General features: G+C 39.3%; 1 long non-coding RNA gene across 2 annotated transcripts in view; it reads right to left on the reverse strand.

Annotated features, from left to right (window-relative positions):
* LOC131395264 (uncharacterized) overlaps positions 1–25,764 on the reverse strand; it is a 255,526-nt gene that overhangs the window by 216,120 nt on the left and 13,642 nt on the right. The gene's annotated exons all lie outside the window — the stretch shown is intronic.

Genomic DNA, 25,764 nt, shown 5'->3' on the forward strand with positions numbered 1-25,764 from the left:
AAATTTGGGCCGGCCCCATGGCTTAGCAGTTAAGTGCATGCGCTCTGCTACTGGTGGCCTGGGTTTGGATACCGGGCACGCACTGATGCACCGCTTCTCCAGCCATGCTGAAGCCGCGTCCCACATACAGCAACTAGAAGGATGTGAATCTATGATATACAACTCTCTAGCGGGGCTTTGGGGGAAAAAAAATAAAAATAATTTGAAGAAGCCATTTGGGGTAAAGCTAATTCAGCCTGAATTTGTTTTTCCAAAATGGCTTGTCACCTGCATTGTGTATCTGCTTTGCCATGTCCCAAAGAGAAGAGTAAATGCCCTTAAGATAAGACTGTAACTTCCCCCTCATTGGCATTTCCTTAAGGATAAGCATTTCTCCCTAGGCTAGGATTTGATTGCTGCAATCATCCTGTGACCACCCAGCTCCAGACAACAGATCTGACACCAGCCACGCCCATCGAGACAGCAGATCTGCTCCCCCGCTGTGTCCATCAATAGCTGTTCTGGTAGGGCTGATCTCGTGGCTATTGTAAAAAGGACAATGCAATCACATGTGATACATGCTCTTTGACGGTATATAACTGCTCTGTACACCCCACTTCTTTGGTGCCCTTCTTTCCTTAGGGAAGGAAGATCACAGACTGTCGTCCTCAAAAGTTGGCTCTTAATAAATGCCCAACAATTTTGATTTATAGATTGATTATGGATTATTTACGTCGACAAGCTGATGTGCAGGAAATAGTAAAGGCACAGTGGTATCCGTGTTGCCTGACATAAAATCTTTCCTCCCTCTTACCCTTCCCAGGATACACACTCTTCATGGTGGCACCTACTTCCTTGGTGTGATCATTCTTCTGATCACTCCTTTCCTTCCCTTTTACAATTACTCAACAAATATTTAAACACCTACTGTATGCCAGTCTTGGGATACACTAAGTAAAAAAATTTCTACAAAATCTCTGTCTTCACAGAGTTTGTTTTTGTTGGGTAAGAGAAATAATGGATAAGTAGGCAGACAAGTGAATTACATAGTCTATTGTGTGATGACCTGTGTCAAGAAGAAGGTAAGTCACAGGCAATGGGGAGAGCTAGAGAGCGAGTAGGTTGCTACTTTAATTAGAGAGCCCAGGGAGGCTGAAGCAAGGCCCAGAGGGAAGGGACAGAGCAGGAGGACATGCAGATATCCCAGCGCTGCAGAGATGCTGTGGAGGAACTGTGACTCGGATGTTGTTGGGCAGCAAGAAGCCAGTGTGGCTGGAAGACAGTGAGCAAGAGGGGAAAGACAGAGAAGTTTTGAGACTCCAGGGAGGGTGAGCAGATGAAAGAAGGCCCCTGGGCCCATCCAAACTGTGCTGTAAGTGAAATGAAAACTTTCAATGTCATTTAACTATACGTTATACAATTTAAGTAGTAAATACCTTTTGTTTTTCTATAGCCTTGTCACTTACATCAACTAAAATGCTGCTAAATTGGGAATGTCTAAATTATTCCCAGGAGTTTCTGCTGTATCTTGTCAGGCATCTGCTATGCACAACAGTCAGGGGTGGGACTGATGTGACAGTCAGGAGACAAACTCTAGTCTTCAGGTTGCCACCAACTGCTTATGTTATGTCTCATCTGTAAAACGTGGAGGACGGAAAAGATGAGTGGTTTTCAGACTCCCATCAATGGATCACTGGGGATTCCTGAAGGCTCTTGTTTTTTTTTGTTTGTTTGTTTGTTTTTGTGAAGAAGGTCTGCCCTGAGCTAACATCTGCCACTCCTCCTCTTTTTGCTGAGGAAGACTGGCACTGGGCTAACATCCATGCCCATCTTCCTCCACTTTATATAGGATGTCGTCACAGCATGGCTTGACAAGCGGTGCATTGGCGTGCTCCCAGGATGTGAACCAGTGAACCCTGGGCCCCCGAAGAGGAGCGCGTGCACTTAACCACTGGTGCCACCGGGCTGGCCCCCAAGACTCGTTGGTTTTTTTCTTATGTTTACAAACTTTGATGCAAGCTTCACTTAGAAGAAAGTGTCCCCTAGCTTTAAAAGGATTCCTGGACTTGGTTATCTCTTAAGTTTTCCAGTATGAAGAATTTGCAGTCTCACAGACTCCCAAAGGACAGACAAAAGGAGCAAGATCCCTTTTTCCCGAGTGTCTACTGTGACAGGGCTGGTTGTCTCTCATTCAAACCAGAAGGTGATTTGCCAATAGTGAGATATAGCATTTGAGAGCCCGTGCTTCAAGATGGCTGAGTTGTCGCCCATCATTGTACAGACTTCCACTAAGTGAATAATATAAAAACTGAATGTCTTAGCAGGTACTTTCTGGCACAAAATAGAAACTAGCAATTGAGAAAATTAATTATGATTGATGTCTGTCAATAAGGGCATAGGGCTATTCTAATTTCAAAAGTCATTAATGGCATGAGTGTTAGTCACTGTACATATTAAATATATTGAAAAGCAGTCATGTTCTCATAACACATAATTATAATGGGAAGATAAACTGGATGTTTTAGGTACTTATGGTTAAAGATATATTTTGTTTAGTTTGGTTTTCTGATTGAGGAAATGAGAAAATTTATTTTTTAATATATTGACTATCTTCTTCCTTTCCAACCTAGTATCTCAATGTGCTATTTTGGAAACTCTGAAAAAAAATGTTCAGATGCTGTTCAACCGGTAAGAAGATCTTGTTAGGATGTCGAATCCTTTTCTCTCTTATTTGTCATAAAATTGTGACAGACTCTCATTTATCTTCCTGTCTGCCCAGGTGGCTAGGCCACCTTGTTTCTCTAGGCCTGCAGGGGAATCCAGTCAGGTGGAAGGGGATGTTTTCCTCCACTTAGACTTTGCAGAGAAAATCAGCCTTGAAGTGGAACTGAGTACATGCTTTTCAGAAGCTGCATAATTCTCTACCCAACCAGAGCATTGGGCCTGACAACAGCTGGATCCAGCAGAAAACTGGACACTTTAGGAGATGTCATGTGGAGATGTGCCTGGCTGGACTAATAGTCACATGGATATGATTTTTAAAAAAATCTCTCAGAGCTTTTCTAAAATCAAATAATATTCTTAAGTTGCTTTAGTAGATTAAACATTAGTTAGTGTCTTTTTAATTTCCACAGAAGCTTTTTTTGCTGTTACTAAAGAAGCAAAATATTATGTCTTTTTTCTTGTTTCCAAAATGGACTTGCTATTAAAAAAAAGAAACCTGCAAGAAAGGAAACACTCATATGGAATAGAAATTGTGGGTAGCAATTGCTCCTTTTTTATATAAAATCATCTGTTTTATTTATTTACACTTTCTCCTAACTGTGCTTTTGAAAATAACTTAGTATTAGAAATTACCAGTAAGAAGAGAGTGTGCTCTCTTGAGTGTTTTCCAGTAGAAGTCAGGCGACTCAGACCTAAGTTCTAGGCCCAGGTCTGTTTCTGGTTAGTGTGTGACAACGTACTTAGGCTCTCTGGAACGTAGTATTCCTCTCTGTGAAATTAAAGAATTTGATGATTTTTGAGATCTTTTTGAAATATTAAATGAGTTCTCTTTTTAAAAGCAGAAAGATCCTTCTCAAACTTATAAATTATCAAAAAATTTTTGTGACCTTTCACTTACCAAGAACAATTGATGTCCCTTCAATTATACTGATTGAAAATAAAGATCATAAAAGTATAAATTTGGTAATCTAATAAATGATTTAGCATAAAAATGAGCCAGAAAAAACTTTATGATCAATCAAGATATTACATTATGAAAGTATTACTGTTTGTTACAGTATATAAAATTATGACACTAAAATAGTATCTTTTTGCTGTTTGTACGTTTATATTGTTACTCATGTATCACTATTAACCCTATTAAGTTTTACAAGTAATAAAATGTCTTGAAAGGAAAAAACAATAAAGCAGCAGCCCTGCATTACACATGAAAGTTGTGCTCTCTTCCTCTGGAGGGAAAATGAGGATACAACATTGGTCGAGTATTTCATTTTGTAATCCACTGGTGCCTTTCAAAAATATAGCTATTATTGTAAGAGTAAAGACATTCTTAAGAATAGTGCCATAAAACTGGTTTTCCAGCTTCTTTTTGTCAGAGCTGAGACCAATATCAGACTGGGGCACTTGAAGAGGCATGTTCGACTCAGCTGAGGGTGATTTAATTACTATGAGATGATTAGCCAATAGTGAAAAAGATGGAGAAAGATTAAAAATAGGTAAAAGGAAATAAAGTTGGAAATAATTGAGAAGAATATCTTAATGCCTTCAAAATATCCTTTCAATTTTATAGCAGTTTTTTTTTTTTGAGGCACGACTCCGATAGTATGATAGATTTTTCTAAATCCTTATCTCCAAGGCATATATTGCTGAATTCTTCATTATATATAATAATGCCAAAGTAAACCTGGACAAAAGTATTCTGTACTATCGATAAGGACAAAACATGTACAAAATTGCTCTATATATTAAGATTCCAGCTGTAATAGTCAAGATATATATTCATGTGTGTAAAATTATAATAATTTTCTATTTGTCTCGGGCTGTGAACCCTGGTAAAATATATAGTAATAAGCAGAATACCTGGAGAACTAGGTGATTTAAAACACCTGATGTTACAGCTTGGCCATTCAAGGGTGAAATAGATCAATTTAAATTTCATACCTTCTCCTTTCCTTGTAGCCAGTGAAGTGTCTGGAAGACAGAAAACATATAAAATTAACTGACAGTTAACAGTATTTGGAGTCAGTTGAGGTTAAGCACTCAACAATGATGTCCATTACTTCAGGAGCCATTGACTCTTTGTGATAAGTTTATTTTATACACGGGTTCTCTTCTTAGATGAAGTGTGTATGTTTCATAGAAGAAAGCGAAGGAGAATTAACTATCAATCTACTGTGCACCGGTTCCTTTACTGTATTACCTTATGCAATTCTTACAGTAATCCTTTAAAGTAACTGTTATAATTCATATTTAACTGATAAAGAAAACCATGTTTACAAAATTGATCAAGGGTAAGAGGGAAGATCTCAACATCAGTCTGTTGGGTTTATGCCTCATATTCTCTCCACTGTGATAAAAATAGTGCTTCACCATGGGTACTCACCATCTGGCTATTTAATACCGGCTCCTGCCAACAGCATTGGATGAGATGAGATGAGAAGTTTATTTCCAAAGTTATTCAATTATATTTAAACTGTACTATTTATGAGTCAGATGTCAAGACATGTTTTAAAGACATAGAGAACTGATTAATTCACATACACATTTTTCAGGTTTACTATAACTTTCGTATGCCACAACGTGTCAACTTTGCGTCAACTTTACCAACTTTAGTGCTTCACTGTTTTTTTGAAAACTCAGAATCTCACTTTTCATGTAAAGCACCTTGCTGTTCTCTTCTTAGTCGCTAGATGGCAGTGCTGTATCTCTGTAAATTACCACTGCAGCAGGAAACGAGAGGCCTTAAACCAGTTTGCTCTGTACAAATGATGGACATAGGAGGACTTCTGGTCCATCAAGGCTGCCTGTGTTATTGGGTGGACGTAATGGTGATGTCCAGGACTGCTTTGTCAGAGGCAGGAAACAGAGTCAGAAAACATCCTCCAAGTTCTTCTTCAGATGTGAGTTCAGGCACCTGTCCTCTCACATGAGCACACCGGAGTTTATTGAATGTGTTCTGACTCTTACTCTCTCCCTGTACTTAATAAGTCTGGGAACTCCATACCCCTAGAAAAAACACAGGACTCATAAAACCTTTTCTCAACTAAACGGAGTTGAGGGCTATGGTGTTACCTGAGAGTCTGATGCTTAAAGAAAATACAGCTGGTGCTCAGGCAGAAGGCAAGAGTGTCAGCCACTCCTGGAGGGCTTTTATTGATGCTCCCATGGAGTGAGCAAGTTTAAAATAAAACCACATTACTTAAACCTCACTAACTCATTGTTTTATTTTCAAGAAATATGCTCTGATAATCTGCTATGTCTAAAAAACCATTTCATAAAACTGAAACAATTCTGTTTGTTATTCTCTGGCATTTGAAATACTATTAAAACTGTAAATTCTCTAACATTCTACAATATACAAATTGGCAAATATCAATTATATTCTCTAAAAATCTTTGCTCCCATGTTGAAGATTAATATATGGTAGATTAACATATGGTTACCACTCAGTTTTTAAGTCATTTTTTGTTTTTGAAATTACGTATAAAATTTGTGTTTTGAAGTATTTTCCTAAAACTCAACAACTTTCTGATCTAAATGGACTAGATGAAAGGTAATTAAAATGAATTTTGACCCTTAAAACTTTAGCTTTGGGGAGTCTGCCCCGTGGCTTAGCGGTTAAGTGCTTGCGCTCCGCTGCTGGCGACCCGGGTTCGGATCCTGGGTGCACCCTGACGCATTGATTCTCGAGCCATGCTGAGGCTGCATCCCACGTACAGCAAGTGGAAGGATGTGCAGCATGACATACAACTATCTACTGGGGCTTTGGGGGTAAAAATAAATAAATAAAATTATAAAACTCTAGCTTTGTGTAAGAATTGATAATATCAGGCAGCTGAAAGTTGGGTCTCTCCACATTATGATATTTATTAATTGTGAATAGCCACATCTATTGCAAAGTGCTGAAAAATAAAAAGAAATTAAACAATATCAGCACTCTCTTATTCCACATGTTGTACAGTTTATAAGCAAGTAAATTCTCAAAGGTCAGAAAAATGCTTATGATTTCAGATAACTGTTAAAATACTATCTCATTCCAGTTTTAGCCTCATTTGAAATTGACTTAAAACTCTTCCCTTAGGATCCTGCTCTGATCAGTGCCCCCAGGTCCCCTCAGCCTCATTTGATTGCAAACTTATCTGAGGAATTGAATATTCTTTTCCATTTCCTCTCTTTAATATATCTGTGATACTGCCTTTTATACAGTGACCACTTGGTACAATTTATTATTAGATTCAGAAACATGTTTGTTTAGGAACAAATCAAGGAAACAGATGTGAGGAATGTGGGGTCACCTAGCTGATGGTGTTCGAGGGATTCCTCATGTGAGTCTTGGCATAGAAAAGTTTAAAGAGTAAAGCAGCGTTGGTCAGATCAAAAGTGTGGGGTGAACATAATTCTGAAGGAATAATTATGGAGAGGTAAATACAAAAAGCCACTTGAATTACATTGGAATGTATTAGACACATCAAAGGGCTGGGAAAAAACATTGTTTAATGTAAGTTATTTTTAAATTCTAAGTCAAACAGTAACATGAATTTACATGGTAATTATAAACCACAAAATAACAATTCACAAGACAAGTAAACAACTAAAGTAGAAACCAGAGTAAGAAAAACAGAGGCTAAAGGAGAGAAAGAGAGAGATGATTGTGGTCAGAAAACATGGCTTTGTCATCCTTGAAGTCTCCCTCAGACTCTGCTCATTCTTAGTGTTCAGTAAACACTTTGACCCCATGAGACTGGGTAGGGGCAAAATGAGAGGCGGTTGGGAGGGGAGACAATGCAAGGATAACCTTGCGGAGGCACTGACATTGAAAATCAGTGACATTTTGCAAAGGAGTTTACCATAATATATTAAGGATTATTCTGGAAAGTGAAAATAAAGCGAAGGGCCAGCCCCGCGGTGCAGCGGTTAAGTACGCGCACTCCACTGCGGTGGTCTCAGGTTCATAGGTTTGGATCCCGGGTGCCCACTTACACACCGCTTGTTCAAGCCATGTTGTGGCAGCATCCCATATAAAGTAGAGGAAGATGGGCACAGTTGTCAGCCTAGGGTTAATCTTCCTCAGAAAAAAGTGGAGGATTGGCATTGGAAGTTAGCTTAGGGCTGATCTTCCTCACAAAAAAAGAGAAAGAAACAAAGAAATAATGGGAAATTTTTTTCTGTCTGTTTTAACAATGAAACCAAGTTAGCATCTGGAAACCAGTTGCAATTTGAGATGAGAATGTAAAGAAAGAATTAGATGTCACATGTTGTTTTTGCTTCTCTGAGGCAGTAAGGTTTGCAGGGGGAATGAATTTCTATCTTTGCTCTATTGAGTTTGAGAAGGTGTAAAATTCATTTGTGCTGGGCAACACTGTTGACCTGTGGAGAAAAACAAATGGTTTAAGCAGCTGATCTAAAGGAATAACTGAGTTTATAAAAGTTCTTAGCTTATAAAGGGGTGCTTCTTCTTTACTGAACTTTACTGGACATCCATTCACCTATATGTGCAAGGTATTTGTGGTAGGTATTGAAGGAAACACAAAGAATTATAAGGTTCCAAGCTCCTCCACATACATGACATGGTTTGCAAGATGTAATTTGATTCTGCCAAGGTATTTAGTGTATGTTACATTACAGAACCTAAAAAACATTGGCAATGCTATGGAGAAATTGTAATTAAAGACAGCTTCTTAGGAGAGATGGACTAGATCAGGTCCTCAAATGAATCACTTTTGGGCAGGTGGAGGGAAGAAAGAGTGAGGATTTCAGAAGGGGGAAGAGAGGAAAGGTACAGACGTAGAAAAGAACATGGCATTTGTGCATGGGGGTGGGGAGGCCATGACAGGCACAGTCTTCCCGTGACTAGAGGCAGCTCAGTTTCCTCCTGCAGGAGCCCAGCACTGCTTACCACCTCCTGGCCTCCTCCACCTGCAGACCCCATTTCTGAGCCAAGGACTATCTTATCTGGATTGCTGCCTAGTCTCCCAACAGTTCCATTTACTTCCAGTCTTAATTTCTTCTAATCTTTCCTCCACCATGCCTCCAGACTTACCTTCTAGAATCCAAATTTGCTTAAATCTGATATCTGCTTAGACTCCTTCAATGACTATTCAGAGCAGCCTAGAGAGCATTCAGACTCCTGAGCTGGACACGCAGGCTTTCCCTTGCTGTCCTCATCTTTACCCCCATCACCCACTCTGTCCTACATGTTTGCTTTGTTCCAGCCTTAAAAATACCACCCATTTTCTGAAAGATTTAGAATTCTTTATATCTGTCTTTTTATATCTGTTTCTTCTGTCCTCCTATCCCCTTTTTTAATCAACTTAATTCCTATTTCTTAATCTAAACTCATGTTAAATATTCCTTTCTCTTGGAGACTTTTCCTGAGAGGTCTCCATCTAGAGACCCCATTTGATGTACCCACTCTGGGACCCTGTACTTACCTACTTTTCCATAACTGTTGTTTTAGTCATGTCTCATAGACAGTGAGCTCCTTAAAGCTGAGACTATCCTTCTTCTTGATAAATAAATGGCAAGCAGTAGGATACATTGGAGTATATGAGGAAGCCATTTGGTGTAAAACTAATTGGGCCTGACCTAGTTTTTTTTTTGTTCCAAAAGGGGCCTGTAGCCTCTGTTCATCAGTTGTATATCCGCTTTAAGCAATTAACATGTCCCAAAAACAAAAGCAATGGCCTTAAGATGTAAATGCAACTTCCCCCACAATAACATTTCCTTAAGGATAAGCATTTCTCCCTAGGTTAGGATTTGATTGCTGCGCTCATCCTGTGACCACCCAACTCAAGACAACAGCCACGCACATGGAGACAGCAGACCTGATACCCACTGTGTCCGTCAATCGAGGTGCTGACAGGTCAATGTCGTGGCTATTGTAAAAGGGACATTGCAATCACATGTGGTACATGCTCTTTGATGGTATATAACCACTCTGTACACCCCACTACTTTGGAGTGCTCCATTTCCTCGTGAAAGGACTCTCCTGGGCTATATGGTCCTCATAGATTGGCTCATAATAAGCTCACCCCAGTTTTGATTTATAGATTGGTTATGGATTATTTGTGTCGACCTTTATGGCATAGTTGTGGCAGGATTTCAGAGAAACCCACTGGAGACCACCTGGAATCTAAACTGAACCGGTTCTTGGTACCGCAGGGACCCTTTGAGCCCCATCCGGATCACTGCATTCCTCAGGTCAACTTGGTGAGTTCTCTTGAAACCTGGACCTCCTTATTTTAAGTTGATGGTCCAAGAGTTTATTTGAACTGTTTCAAGGTCTTAAGACTAAAGGCTTTGAAAGGTACTGGTACATTTCCTAGGTAGAGAAAAACCTAGGGAGAATGTCCTATGCCAGGGGAGCTTAGGGGAAACTTGGAGTAAACTGGGTTGGTTGTCCTTTTAATTTGGATTTAAAATTGGAAAGAATTATGTTTATAAGGTCTGAACAAATCTGCTTGATAGAGAAATGAGAGTCTGAACTTGTTCAGCTCTGAAGAAAAGGGACATTGTTCCTTCCGACCAAAAAGGCATTATTTGTGTGACTGAAAAACCTCAGTGGGAGTGTCAGAGGTGAACCTCACAACGTGTAGTGGTCCTATAGGGCATTCCACTATCATTCACCTTAATTAATTATAGCTTCAGCCGGGGACATGCACCTGAGGGTTGGTCACCCACACTCCCAACCCTGACAGTGGTCTTAAGACTGCCGGCGGGAGAAACTGAGACACATAAGAGAGTGATTCTGACATTCCTTTGGGGAGTAACACTCAAAGCAGCACACTTGTGACCCACTACACAGTTCCTAGAAGTTGTTCAGACTTTATAAAAAACAAACAAACAGAACTAAAAGAAAATGGGAAGCCGTGCTTCAAAAGCCAGCTGGCTCCCGGAAGGACAACCCCCCATGGAACTGCAGCGGGTTTCATGTATAATGCATACTGCAACAATGCTTGCAAATATTTAACTAAATGGGAGAGATTAACCAAGGATGACTTAGGTCATAAATGGCCAAAATGGGGAAAGTTTGACTTCTGAAAACTACTGTATTTGCGTGCATAGGTTGAAAAAGCCGGCAATAAAACCAAAACAAAAGAAAGGGAAGCTTATGTGCTTGGCATTTAGAGGCTTCAAAGCGTAATAATGGTAAAATGACTTCTTTACAGGAGACTAACTGTAAATTGACAGAGACTCTTTCTGAATTAAAAAGAGATAAGAAGTCAGAAGCTGTCCACCCCCCTCACCTCCTCTACCTCTTCCACAGCCACCGCTTTCGGCACCTCAGAGCTCATCTCCTCCTCCTCCTGCACCTTTCCCTCCTCCTCCACCCCTAGAGAAAACAAGGAGTAACACTCAGGGGCAGATACTGAAAGACCTAAAGTTATAGTGGCTCCCTTTAAGGAGAAACCTGTTACTGGGAGAGGTGAGCCTGCTCTTGTGTATACTCTCTGGACTAGAACTGAACTTAAGAATTTGACAAAGGGCTTCCCAGACCCTTTGCAAGATCCTTTAGGGTTTGCTCGAGAATTTGACTTAATTGTTAGAACATATGCACCAGGATGTTCAGATTTACATCAGCTTGTGCATTTGCTGGTGTCTGAGAACAAAACAAATGAATGGATAAAAGAGGCAGATTGGAGACCCCCTGGAGAATTTCCATAGGCATGAGCCTCATGGCCTTAAGGAGTGTAGGGATATCGCTCAAAACTTACACAAAGCCATTCCAGTAATTTTTTCCAGGAAGATAGATGGTGCTAAATTCCAGTAATGTAAGCATAGACCCGAGGAATCTATCTTTGATTATTTTGAAAGGCTTGAGAAAACATTCAAACAGCACTCTGGGATGGCTCCTGAAAGTTTTGAGGATCACCAGAATGATTGAATTTTCAATTCAATTTTTTTAGAAGGATTAGATGAGGAATTAGCAAAGTTAGTTAAGAGACATGAACTGGATTGCACTTTAATGCACACTAGTGCTCTTGTCACTATTACAGATAAACTATCTAAAATCTTCCAGAAAACAAAAAGGCCACTAAGCTTATGAGTATACAGCTACAACAGCTTAGTGCCCCCAACAAAAGCAAACCTTTTCAAATCTAACGAGAAACGAAATGACCTTGTCTGTTACTATTGCAAAAAGCCTGGTCATTTCAAACCACACTGCCGTAAACTCAAATGGGACTTAGGGCGTGACAGCAATAAACAGGAATTAGGCTGCTCAGAGGATTACGAGAGGGCATTTCCCCTCCTCCTCACGAATGCCTTAGGGAAAATTGAGATAACTATTAGAGGGGAAACTTTAAAGGCCCTAGTAGATACCGGGGCTACCTTATCTGTCCTCAGCCCTACCCTTATTCATTGCCCTCTCCCTCGGAGTAAACAGACAGTTCAAATGGTAAGTGTTTCGAATTTTCCAATGCAGGTTTTTAAATCAGAACCAATCATTTTTCAATTAAGAACCATCACAGGAAAAAATGCATTTCTTCTGGTTAAATGTGCTCCAATTCATTTGATTGGACGAGATCTTTTAGAAGCATACAACGCCCATATTGCCTTTTCACAAAAGGGCAAAATGCTTCTGGATTCAGAAAATCGGGATGCTGACCAGAATGTAATTGCTGAAAGGTTGATGACTGTGAAATCAATGACTCAAATAGAAGAAGAGAAAACTGATGACCTGTTATTACAAGTGTCTAGATAATTATGGTCATCATCCTCTTCAGATATTGGGAAAATTAAATCAGCCACTCCTATTAAGGTGACTGTTGACAACTCTAAACCTCTACCTAATATTCGGCAATATCCACTTAAACCAGAAACATTAAATGGGATGAGGCTTATCATTCAGGAATTTCTTGAAAAGAGACTTATATTTCCTTGTGCTAGTCCCTGTAATATACCTATCTTGCCCGTAAAAAAGCCGAATGGGAAAGGCGGGAGATTTGTTCAAGATCTCAGAGCTATAAATAATATCGTGATTCCCCGACATCCTGTGGATCCTAACCCACACACTTTGCTCTCAACCATTCTAACTAACAGCTGCTATTGCTCAGTCATTGATTTATGCAGTGCCTTCTTTAGCATTCCCATGGAAAAGGATAGTCAATATCTTTTTGCCTTCACGTAGGAAGATCGCCAGGATACCAGGACAGTGTTGCCACAGGGCTAGACTGAAAGCTCCACTTATTTTTCCCGGATAATCAAGGCTGACTTAGTGAATACAGAATTCCCTAATGACTCCACTTTAATTCAATATGTGGATGATTTGTTCTTGTGTTCAAACACTAAGTTGGGTTCTCAGAAGGGCACAATTTATCTATTGCAACAGCTAGCATCTAAAGGGCATAAAGTGTCCAAGGACAAATTACATTTTTGCCTGCCTATTGTAAAATATCTAATACACTTGATATCTAAAGATGGACTGTTGATTGATTCTGAAAGGATTAAAAGAATCCTGGCTTTTACTCTCCCTAAGACAAAGAAACAGTTAAGAGGATTCCTAGGACTAACTGGATATTGCAGGAACTGGGTACCTAACATTTCACTTATTACCCAGCCCTTACATATGATACTAAGTCTGACCAGCCTGATTTAATTGAATGGACACCAGAAGGAGAGAAGGCAGTAACTACCTTCAAGTCTGTTTTGGCCCAAGTACCAGCCTTAGGACACCCTAATTACAGCTTGCCATTATTCCTCTTCCTACATGAAGATAAAGGAAATGCCTTAGGTATCTTAACTCAAAAACACGGAGGTCGACAGCGACCTATAGGGTATTATAGTCAGCAGTTAGATTCAGTGGCAAAAGGGCTTCCACCTTGTATTAGAGCCATTTCAGCAACAGCGTTCTTATGCAAGACCACTGAAGAAATAGTGATGGGGATTCCTTTGGCTATCTATCTTCTTCACTCAGTCAAATCTCTCCTAAATTCTCATAACACTCAGCATTACTCTGTCAGCCGGCTAGCCTCCTATGAAGTTCTGTTGGTCTCTGCTCCTAATATTACCTTAGCTCGGTGTAATTATCTTAACCCTGCAACTTTACTTCCAGCATCACAAGAAGTTGCCCACGAGTGTGTTTTATTAATTAATTATCTACTTACTCCTAGGAATGATTTGCAAGAAACTCCCATTGATAATGCTGATCTAATTTGGTTTATAGATGGATCTTACTCAAAGGATGAACAAGGACATTATCAGGCTGGATAGGCAGTAACGTCCTCAGTAGACATAATCAAGAGTTCTTATTTACCAGAGTTAAAGTCAGCACAGCAAGCTGAGTTAATTGCTTTAACTCGAGTTTGTCAATTGGCCAGAGACCAGGTAGCAAGTATCTACACTGAGAGCCGTCATGCTTTGAGAGTAACACGTGATTTGGGAATGCTGTGGAAACAACGAGGACTTTTAACCTCTTCAGGTCAGCCTATGAAGAATAGGAAACAGGTTGCAAAATTATTAAATTCCATACAGCTACCGAGACAACTAGCGATTATTAAAATGCCAGGGCATTCCAAATCTGATACTTTAGAAGCTACAGTAAACTAGCTTGCTGATGCAGCTCCTAAACAAGCAGCCTTGAAGGCTTGCCCTACCCAGCCTCGAGAATGCCTGCTGCTTCCTATTAACTCTGCTAACTCAGTAAAAGACTTCCTTCTACAGGCCAAAGAAGTGGCTATGGAAGAAGAAAAACAGATATGGCAGTCAAAAGGGCGAATTTTTGACACCCCCTCACAGATGTGGTTTGGGCCCAATAGGAAACCCACAGTACCTGTTGGAGCACAATTGCCCCTGCTCCAGCATAAACACCAACTAACCCACTGGGCACTTGAAAAGATGATTTTATGGGCAAAACAATACTTTAGGAAACTCTTTCCCACAGTGGCCCATAAAGCTTATACTCCTTGTGTTATATGCCCAAAATATAATCCAAGGAAACCACTTCATGGGTCACAAGGCCACTTTCACCTTCCTAAGGGACCCTTTGAGGTATGGTAAGTGGACTTTGTCCAAATGCCACCATCTCAAGGATATAAATACATCTTGGTAATTATCTGTATGTTCTCACATTGGCTTAAGGCCTTTCCTTGCAGAAGAGCAACGGCTCTAACAGTAGGAAAATTACTATTAGAATAATTCCTGTTTGGGGAATGCCTACCGAGTTACATAGTGACCAGGGAACTTATTTCACTGGACAAATAATTAAATCTGTTTGTAATATTTGCCCAATAATGCAGCATTTTCACTGCACTTACCATCCCCAATCCTCAGGATTGATGGAAAGAACTAATGGCACCATCAAAATTCAATTGGCAAAGCTTTCAGAAAGCTTTTTAGTCTCTCATGGCCAAATGCTCTTCTGCTAGTGCTCCTCAATCTTAGATCTACGCTCTTTGGTAAACATCGACTGTCTCCTTTTGAAATAATAACTGGACGACCTATGCAATTAGACGACGTAATGTATGAACCAACTTTACTTAAAGGAGATATTTTACATTATTGTCAAGGTCTCATTGTGGCTCCTAAAAGAAACGAGAAATTGGTAGCTAATTCATTTCACATTAAGCTCCCAGGAGAATAAGACCTTAAGGATCATGGAGTACAACCTGGAGATTTTGTTTATTGGAAAAGACATCTGATAAATGACTCTTTGCAGCCCCGTTGGAAAGGACCATATCAGGTGTTTTTAACCAAGCCACGTGCTGCAAAATTTAAAGGTGTAGATTCATGGCCTCACATTTCTCATTTATAAAAGGCTTCTCCACCTGAATGGACTTCAACTGTAGTCTCTGACACCTGACTTCGACTGACCAAGATGAATATTTCCAAACCAGGATGAGAAGAAGACAACATCTGTTGTAGACAGCTGTCCCAAGACTCCGGACCAGGCCTGTATTCCTAACTTTATATCTCCTCATGTAAACCCTCGTAAAGTTTAAGCTTTATGTAATTGCTAAAATAATCAATATCTATATTGCCTTACCGTTTTCCTACACCAATACTTTACCCTTCAACTTTATAAGATAGATTAGAACCTAATTACAAAACCTTTTGTTAATTACCAAAAAAAAATGCCATGTAAAGTTTTTCTAATGCTATGTTTGTTTTCCAAACTACATCTCAATGGACCTCTGATGGCAATATTTTTCTGCAATGGGCTCATTCCTTTGCTATATACAAAAATCCGTCCACTTGTTGGATATGTAGCCAACTTCCACTTTCTAACACCTCTGGGTTGCCTTGGCGGGTCTCTCTCTTTCAAGGCACGGATTGGAAAGCTCTAAATCAATTTATTGTGATAGAAAGAGCTAGTTCTAATGTTTGCACTTTGTCTGATATTAGTAATTATGATCCTGAAATGGATATGGTATGGGCCAATGGTATGGGCCAATAGCCCGTACCATTAATAATACAGGTTACGGTTATTCTTTTTCTGTTACTCAAACCACCCAGTTATCCCAACAAATTGCAGATAAACAAAAGAAACCAGACATTACAGTAAAAACTACGGAAAGTTTCACACAAATTTGGGATGGATATGTTTGGCTTACTTCTAGCCTTGGAACTTTAAACATACCAGCACCTTTATGTTGGGAGCAGAGAAATCATTCCAAACAAAATCTACCAAATTACACTTGAAAGATAGGCTGGATACCCCCCTGAGTCATGTCAGAATACTATTATACTTAAAAAAAGTGATTGGTTTGGTACAGACTGGTCTCGAAGACCAAGCTTGTATTGGACGGCTCCTAATTGAACTCAGTGGTTATGTGGAACAAACCTCTGGCTTTGGCTGTCACCAGGATGGTTAGGGTGCTGCACTCTGGTCTTCTTTTGGATACAGGGAAAGATTCACCCAGATCTAATATCTGTTGCCAATCTGCCTCTCCTTAAGGACAGAGGGGCTGGTTCAGTATTCCACTAGTATGACCACCTAGCAGCTATATTTGCTAATTCCTTGGGTCTAGAAGATGTCATATCTCATAGACAGGCTCTGACAAAATTTACTCTACAAGCCCTTAATGATAGTCAGGTAACAAGAGTTTTATTAAATACTGAAATGTCTTTAATGAGAATAGCTGTCCTTCAAAATAGAATGGCCTTAGATATTCTTACAGCATCCCAAGGTGGTACATGTGCGATCATTCAAACCGAATGCTGTGTTTTTATACCTGACCAGTCTTCCAATGTGTCATCTCTACTAAAGCACATGAAAAAAACAAGTGAATGCCCTAAGCGATCCTACACCCAGCCTTGATTTGTTTGGTCAGCTCTGTCGGGAGAATCTCCCTCTGCCCTTTTCCTTAAGGTTCTTATGGCTGGCCAAATAATTAACCAGACAGGTTAGCAGGAGAAAATAATACCAAGTTTAATAATAACATGTATACATGGGAGAAACTCAGAAATGAGCAACTCGTCCCTCTGTCTAAGCTGGCCCCTTAAGTATTGTAGCTAAAGGTGAGGAAGGTGTCAGGGATGGGTAGTGGTCTGGGACCTCAGAGGGCAAGAAGACAACTCACATGGAGATAGAAATGCAAATGTTTGCATGGCAACTCTTCTCAGGGTCATCTATAGATAATGTGGTCAGGGAGAGATAGAGTTTTTGATAAAAGAGGCTTGGTGCCTTTTCTATTGTAACCTCTATCCTACATTATCTTTACAGCCATCATGATAATAACTCCTTCTTGAAACAGATCTTTTGTTTTAAATTCTTCAGGCAGTTTGGGAGGGGAAACTCAAATATTCTTCCTGAGTTCTCTGAGTCCTTATTGTCTTCACCTCGAAATAATCCACATACCAGAGTGGTGCCTCCTGGGGTAGCTTGCCCTGGGCACCATCAGTTCCCTCATCTGAAACTTCCCTAGAGGTTTCACAGTCCTTTTGAAACTTAAAGAAGTTTCATAGTCCAGACGCTGAGTTGGTAGATTGTTTCATCTCACTGAACACATTTCTTAGTCCTGATAATAGATCAGTTCAATTAAATTCATTTTAGAAGGTGGTGATGCAGGTGGGCTCTCAAGGTTATGCCTATATTGTGGAAGCAAGCAATCAAGTATTTAATAGAAGCATTTCTATGTAAACGAAAGAAAAACAAGGTTAATGGTTGGAGCAAGTTGTAAAGCAGTTTCTGAGTTTAGGGGAGGGCCAGTTAAGAAGATTTTTAGATGTCAGCATCAAAGCATCTTTTGCAGTTTAAAATGTCTCTGATGATGTCATCGGGTCATCTCTTAAGTTTATATCAAGTCCATCAGCTTCAGTTTGTAAGGCTTCAGGAAAAAGGGTAGGTTCAGTTTTCAGTGATTCCAAATGAAAACAATGGGAAAAAAATGAAAAACATTAGTTTGGAGATCTGTAGCCAGATATTTCAGGAGACTAGAAGAAATCAGGATCCAATCCAGTCAACAGATATAAAATAAAAACCTCAAAAGACAATTAAAAAAACTAGGATCTAATATCCGCAAATGTATACTATAGTTTTACTGAAATATAATTTTCCCCTCTAAAATCACCCTCATTTTTATTAAGATAGCCAAATTAAAGGTAACTAGTTTGCAATATAAGTCTAGTTCCAATAGAGTTGGCACAATTATTTACATAAGTACAGCAAGAATAGCAATTGATCACATAGGCTCTTTTAAATCTGCTTTGCTGGAACTTTTTATAAGGAATCTCACATTGAACTTCAAAGGCCTCTCGAGGCCAAGAAAGCCAAGCCAAGGACTTTGTCATCACTTTGCCTGCAATACCTACAGATTTGGGTGAATTCCCCTCTTCCAAGGTTCCCCCAAAATATTTCGAGGTTCCTTGTACCTGCCAGATAAGTGACATTCTTTACTTATCCTGGTAAGTGCTGCTTGGAACATAAGGTACAAAGCCAATATTTCCACGTGGCTTTACTCTATAAAATCCAATCTTCATTCCTCAAAAGCTGTATGGTTATATCACAAATATGATGTTCCAGTCACCACCTTGGTAATATAACCAGTGTTTCCAACTGTGTCCCGTTATAAGGAGAACAGAGTCTTATTGAACTTATGCAAATAACTATATTGCCATGAAAACAACAATACTAACTTACTTAGAGTTTCCAAATCCTGGAGGGTTCAGGGAGAGAGAAAAAGATAAATATTTCCATTTTACTTGCAAAAGTATCATTTACCAAATTGCTATAAGTCATAGCTAGCTCAGGAGAAAAGAGAAAAAGTTTTCCTTAAATCTGAAAAAACAAAATATTAAAAATTCAGCAATACTTCAAATGAAAAATCATAAAAATTATAATCATCCTTATCAGTTCATTCAGTCCTGTGTAATCCATTCTTGATCCCACTCTTTTTGTTAGCAGCTTCATGAAGTTATCAGTCTCTCCATCGGATTTCTGTAATTTTTTTACCAAGTTAAGCTTTATGATCAAAGTTTTTATGATTAAAGTTTGTTAGAAACCTGTGTTACAGTATAAATGTCAGAGTCCTTTCTATGAATTTTTTTGAAGTTGAAACATATTTTGCAAAAGCATTAGAGCCAAGAAATGTTTGTAAACAAGACCTCAAAAATGACAATTGACAGAGAAATTTGGTTAATTCTGTGACATACAACACTTTAAAATAATAATAACCAGAATTATGACTGATAACCAGGACAGATCAGAATTTCAGTAATGTTGTACAATTTTAAAACACCTTTGTCAATAACATTTACCCACATAATACCACCTAAGCAGACTTATCATCACTTGTCTGACAATGCTTTTCACATAGTTTAACATACTGAATAAACCCCATAAGTTTAGTATCTTCCTCCTTATAGGAAGAGAGCAAATATCTTTGAGAAATTCCAGGGCACTTTGAAAATTCTCAAAGAAAAAAAAGTAAAAAAAAAGACTTTAATTATGATATGAATTTTGGGGATCTTGTCAAAAATATAAAAAGTTAAAGCAAACAGAGCATTAACAGTCCAAAAAGCCTCAATAGAGAGACCTCAGTCTTTTGAACACAGGAAATTATTTTAACAAAACATAGATTTTCTGTCTTTTAGGTAGACTTACTCAGAGGTAAAGAAAAATCTTTTGTATCCTCTTTATCATGTTTAAGCAAATTATCCTTTTAAGAGACAGAAGACCAAATTTTAATTTTGCACCAGCTTACTTCTGCTATTAAAACTCATTTACTTAATTAAATTCCTTTTAATCTTAGCCAACTTGACCATGCATAAAACTCTTTTTCCAGAATTCCTCTTCCATAAACTTTCTATAACTTCCTTTTTACCTTCAGAATTTGTCTTATATCTTTCTTTTCCCTCCTAGTACTTGAGGACAAATTTACCTTTCTTAATCAATCAAAGTATTTTCATTCTTTGTACCTTTTTTATATATCTTATTTTCCCTGTACACAGATATATTTTTCTTAATTTTTAGTAGCCTCAATCACATATATTAATTAGAAATTTTAACCTTTAGAAACCTTAATTTGTAAGTAAAAACTAAGTAAACAATTATAAACATTCTTTTACATTGGTATCTTGTGGCTTGGAAAATTTATAAACACTTCATAACTTCTAGAAATATGTTACTTTCTAGTACAACTTTTAATAAAACACATGTTTACCAATAGACCCAAAACACCTTTTAGTTTTCCTGTAATGAAAAGCCAAAAGTAGACAAATGTACATTTAGCAATCAATGTCTAACATATTATGTTGTTTGGAAATGATGACACAGAGTATTTTTATCATAAAATTTAGCAAAACTCTAAAGTTTTAAGTCACCAAAAAGAGTTTGGAAGCTGTAACCACCATAAGACAAAATTATTGTTTAAAGTTCATCCAACATTCATCTTTTTCACAATTATTTACTTATTCCCAATAATTATTTAGATTGCCTACAAGACTTCATAAGACTTCAGATAAAATTAGCCATCATTTAAATTACTATTTTTGTTAACCAGTTCTGTAATAGAAATAACATCGGTTTTTTCTACAAAATTTCATCAACTCTTATACCTTTAAACATAGTTATCATTAAGATTTTTATCAATAGGTCTTGGTCTTATAATTTTGGACAAGGGAAGCATTCCCAGTCAGACATTTTATTTTATTTTATTTATTTTATTTTATTTTATTATTTTATTTTATTTATTTTATTTTATTTTATATTTTATTTATTTATTTTTCTGAGGAAGATCAGCCTTGAGCTAACATCCATGCTAATCCGCCTTTTTTTCCTGAGGAAGACCGGCTCTGAGCTAACATCTATTGCCAGTCCTCCTTCTTTTTTTCCCCAAAGCCCCAGCAGACAGTTGTATGTCATAGTTGCACATCCTTCTAGTTGCTGTATGTGGGACGCTGCGTCAGCATGGGCAGAGAAGCGGTGCCTCGGTGTGCACCCGGGAACCGAACCCCGGCTGCCGGAAGCGGAGAGTGTGCAATTAACCGCTGAGCCACGGGGCCGGCCCCCCAGCCACACATTTTAAAACATACTCAGGCAAAGTTGATGTAACCTCTTTATATAAAATTAGCTCAAACTTTCCAACCTTTATAATCTTATCAATATTTACACGTTTACATGTTCTTAATTCAATTGTAGCCTGAGTCGAGGTCTTAAGGCTATTCAAATTTTTCCCTTCCTTTTTCTGGCCCATTTTTGTGTACCAATTAAACAATTGTGTGAGAGCTCTGAAAACATTCTTTTGTCCCCCAATTTAGAAATTTTCCTAACTCAAAGGATCTGTGTCTGGCCATTGATGAGTAGGATCTTCATTTGTATATTTATTCTAATAGTGACTCAATCCAATAAGCCTTTTTAAGGAAAGATCTAGAAGTAACTTTCCACGCTTAGAGTAAATCTTTACCTTGGACGCAAGAGGCATCCCTGGTGAGGGCGCAGATGATGTAGCCCCCATGATCCACAGAATTCACTCCCAAAGATATTCAGAGAAAATAAAGACCTTCATTGCACAGGCGGTAAGGATGGTGTAGTGAAAACGGTGTCTCAGGTCTCCCACAATAGTGTGGGACGCCTCCAGTCACAGACCCGCTAATCTGTGACACGGGGCAGGTGATATTGGGATGTGATTTTTCCAGCACTAACAAGCAACGAAGGTTAAGACAACAAAAGCCCTTATGGACTGGGCCCTTTATGACAAACTCCCCAGAAAGGTTGGCACAGCCAGACAAAGAGACAGTTCAGAACCCCAGCCTACTCGACTGGCCACCAAGGGGCACGCTGGTAAATGCACCTTCTGTATGGTGGAGACCAAGGAGAAGATTCTCACTGGTCACAAAGCCAAGTTTTCTCAGGACACAGAACAAGACAGAAGAGAAAACCTCATCCGGTTTTTTTCTTATGTGCACAATGACAGCTTTAGCCACTCCTTAGGTCTCTTGGAGCCAGAATAATACCTGGGGGGGAAGTGCCATGGGGTTAGGGACTGTGTGCTTTACAGAGTACCTTGCCATTGCACGGACATTTTCTTGGAGTTGGCGAGGGACCTGAGTCATCTACCCCATTCCGTGACCCAACTTATCCTGTCATGGGAGTCTTCTGAAAGTGGCAAGTGCCCTAATGGCTCTTAACTGCTCGACTCGTGCCCACCAAATTTGCGGCCATTTTGGCTTCCAAGATGTCCTTGGCAATGGCCTTCACTTCATGTGCATATTAACCCACAGCAAAGTTTGTCTTAATAGACGCCAGTCTGGTGAGACTTGCAAACTCACCAGTCTGTGGGGACGGCCCAGAGAGCAGGCTTATAGAGCCTATGCCTGCGTTCTACCCTAAGGTATTTCCTTCTTATCACACATGATACAAAAGACAGACACAAAAGAGAAAAACAGAGACTATCTCTGGGAGGAAAAGTGATCAAGATCAAAACCAAGAGTACTCTACCAAATTTACCAACGTCATTAAAAGCACAAGAAACTAGTTTCCCAAATATTTTCTCCTGCCAATCTAAATTTAGAAAGAGAAAAAAATTCTCACCGCTTCCTTCCACCAGACTCCACAGATAGAGATTCCTGGTGGCTGACGTGGTAAGAAGTCTTACCTTCCGCCGGCTTTCATCAGGCATTCCCGTATCTCATCATCTGCAATAGTCCAGGGAGAAGGCAGTTCTTCCAGCCAGAGAAGGCAATTTGCCAGCCAGTGTGGCCCCACATTGGGCGCCAAAACTGTCGGGAGAGAGAGAGAATCTCCCTCTGCCATTTTCTTTAAGGTTCTTATGGCTGGCCAAATAATTAACCAGACAGGTTAGCAGGAGAAAATAAAACCAAGTTTAATAACATGTATACATGGGAGAAACTCAGAAATGAGCAACTTGTCCCTCTGTCTAAGCTGTCCGCTTAAGTATTGCAGCTAAAGGTGAGGAAGGTGTTGGGGATGGGTAGTGGTCTGGGACCTCAGAGGGTAAGAAGACAACTCACATGGAGATAGAAATGCAAATGTTTGCATGGCAACTCTTCTCAGGGTCATCTATAGATAATGTGGTCAGGGAGAGATAGAGTTTTTGATAAAAGAGACTTGGTGCCTTTCCTATTGTAACCTCTATCCTACATTATCTTTACAGCCATCATGATAATAACTCCTTCTTGAAACAGATCTTTTGTTTTAAATTCTTTAGGCAGTTTGGGAGGGGAAATTCAAATATTCTTCCTGAGTTCTCTGAGTCCTTATTGTCTTCAGCTCGAAATAATCCACATACCAGAGTGGTGCCTCCTGGGGTAGCTTGCCCTGAGCACCATGAGCTCCCTTCTGGTATTGGTTCCCTTTTTCGATCTGGATTGCAAGTCCTATTTCTATTACATCTTGGAATTCTTGTACTAATCATAATATTCAAACTGATTGTTGTTTTCTTTACTCAGTGCTGTAAGACTGTCATGCAAAATAGAGTAATGATGGCTCGGCGACTTGAGATGGCCAATCAATCTTATAACCTTGGACAAATATCCTTCTCTGATAAGGACTATGCCTAAAATCTCATTGTAAACTAATCTTTTAAAAAAATGTTAAATTATTATCATTGTTACCGTACTTGTTCTATAATTGTGCACAATGTACATAAGGGGCTATAGTATTTTTAAAAAGGCGCATATGCAATGTTTGTGCAACAACCTAAAATTATCCAAAACCCATGAAATACTTTCTCTATTTTTATATATATATATACCTCTTTGCTTGTCCACAATATCCGACTAATTCCCCACAACGTGGACAACTAGACAAATAGATGAGATAAAAAAAAAGCCTGGCACCCAGGGACATGATAAACCCAGGGAAGAAGGCAAGCACCCTGGCACCAAGGGACAATATTTTGATCATCAATGTTTTCTATCAAAAGATTATAGATCAAAAGGGGGAAAACGATAAATAAATGGCAAGCAATAGGATATATTGGAGCATATGAGGAAGCCATTTGGTGTAAAACTAATTGGGCCTGACCTTGTTTTTTTTTTCCCCAAAAGGGGCCTGTAGCTTCTGTTCATCCAGATATCCGCTTTAAGCAATTAACGTGTCCCAAAGACAAAAGCAATGCCCTTAAGATGTAAATGCCACTTCACCACATTGACATTTCCTTAAGGATAAACATTTCTCCCTAGGCTAGGATTTGATTGTTGTGCTCATCCTGTGACAACCCAACTTGAGACAACAGCCACGCCCATGGAGACAGCACATCTGATATCCACAGTGTTCATCAATCCAGGTGCCAACAGGTCAATGTCGTGGCTATTGTAAAAGAGACATTGCAATCACATGTGGTACATGCTCTTTGGTGGCATATAACCACTCTGTACACCCCACTTATTTGGAGTGCTCCATTTCTTTGTGAAAAGATTCTCCCGGGCTATATGGTCATCAAAGGTTGACTCATAATAAACTCACCCCAATTAGGTTTTATAGATTTTTTATGGATTATTTGCGTTGACATTCTATTTGTCCCTCCAGTATCTGAACACAGTACCTGATACCTTGGGGGCACTCAGAAAATGTTTCATGAGTGAATAAGTATGTGGGAGACAACTCTGGCTGGAGCAGAAGGGGTTTTTTGGGGAGTGGTAGAAAATTCGCTCACGTTCCTACCATAGTGGTTGAGGCTGTGAGATTTGGACCAGTTTGTCTCGGCACCAATCCCAGTTATCCCGCTTTTAACTGGGGAACCTGTGCAAAGTGTTTACTCTCTGAGCCTTAGTTTCCTCATCTATAAAATGGGGCTACTGAGAGCTCCTGTCTCATAGGGTTTTAGTGAGATGTAAATGCATTAACTTATGTTAAGTATTTAGAAGAGCTCCTGGAACATAGTAGGCATTAACATGTTAGCTGTGGGGTTATCATTATTGCTCTTATATCTGAACGATACTCTGGTTTTGAAAACGTGTTTTCATAATATATTTGATCCTCATTATTTGTGGATTCTGTGTCTGCACAATTGCCTACTAGCTAAAATGTACTGGCAGCCCCCAAATCAATACTCACAGGGCTTTCATGTCCATTTGCAGATAAGCACAAAGTGGTGAAATATTTGATTCACTCGAAGTACACGTTCCCAGCTGAGGGGAACAAGGTGACGCTCTGCCCTGTTGTTTCAGCCCATACTGTAAACAAGTGTCCTTCTTGCAGTCCGTTTAGTGCCTCATTTGCTATCTTTCTGTGCCTGTGTTGGTGACTTGGCTGTTTAATATGTCCCCCGTGTGTAGTGCTGCAATGCTCCCTGGTGTTCCTCAGGGCAAGAGGCTGTGACATGCCTTTATGGAGAAAGTATGTGTGTTCAACAAGCTTCTTTGAGACACGAGGTACAGTGCTGTTAGTCTAAGTTCAATGTTAATATATCAACTATATATTAAATAAGGTGACTTTAAAGAGAAACACACAGAGAACAAGGCTATGTATTGATCAGTTGAAGAAAATGTGACTAAGGCTTGCAGGAACCTAACACTGCATTTCCCGTAGGAGCAGTGGGTCATATTCACTGATTCAGTGTTCCCAGTGACTTTATAGAATGTCACACTGTGCATAACAAGAACTGACTGTATCTTATGTAATCCTCACATACTCCTTTATAGCAGGCAGAGTAGGGAACA

The sequence above is a fragment of the Diceros bicornis genome, chromosome 31 (genome assembly GCF_020826845.1).
Source record: "Diceros bicornis minor isolate mBicDic1 chromosome 31, mDicBic1.mat.cur, whole genome shotgun sequence".
Lineage (NCBI taxonomy): Eukaryota > Metazoa > Chordata > Mammalia > Perissodactyla > Rhinocerotidae > Diceros > Diceros bicornis.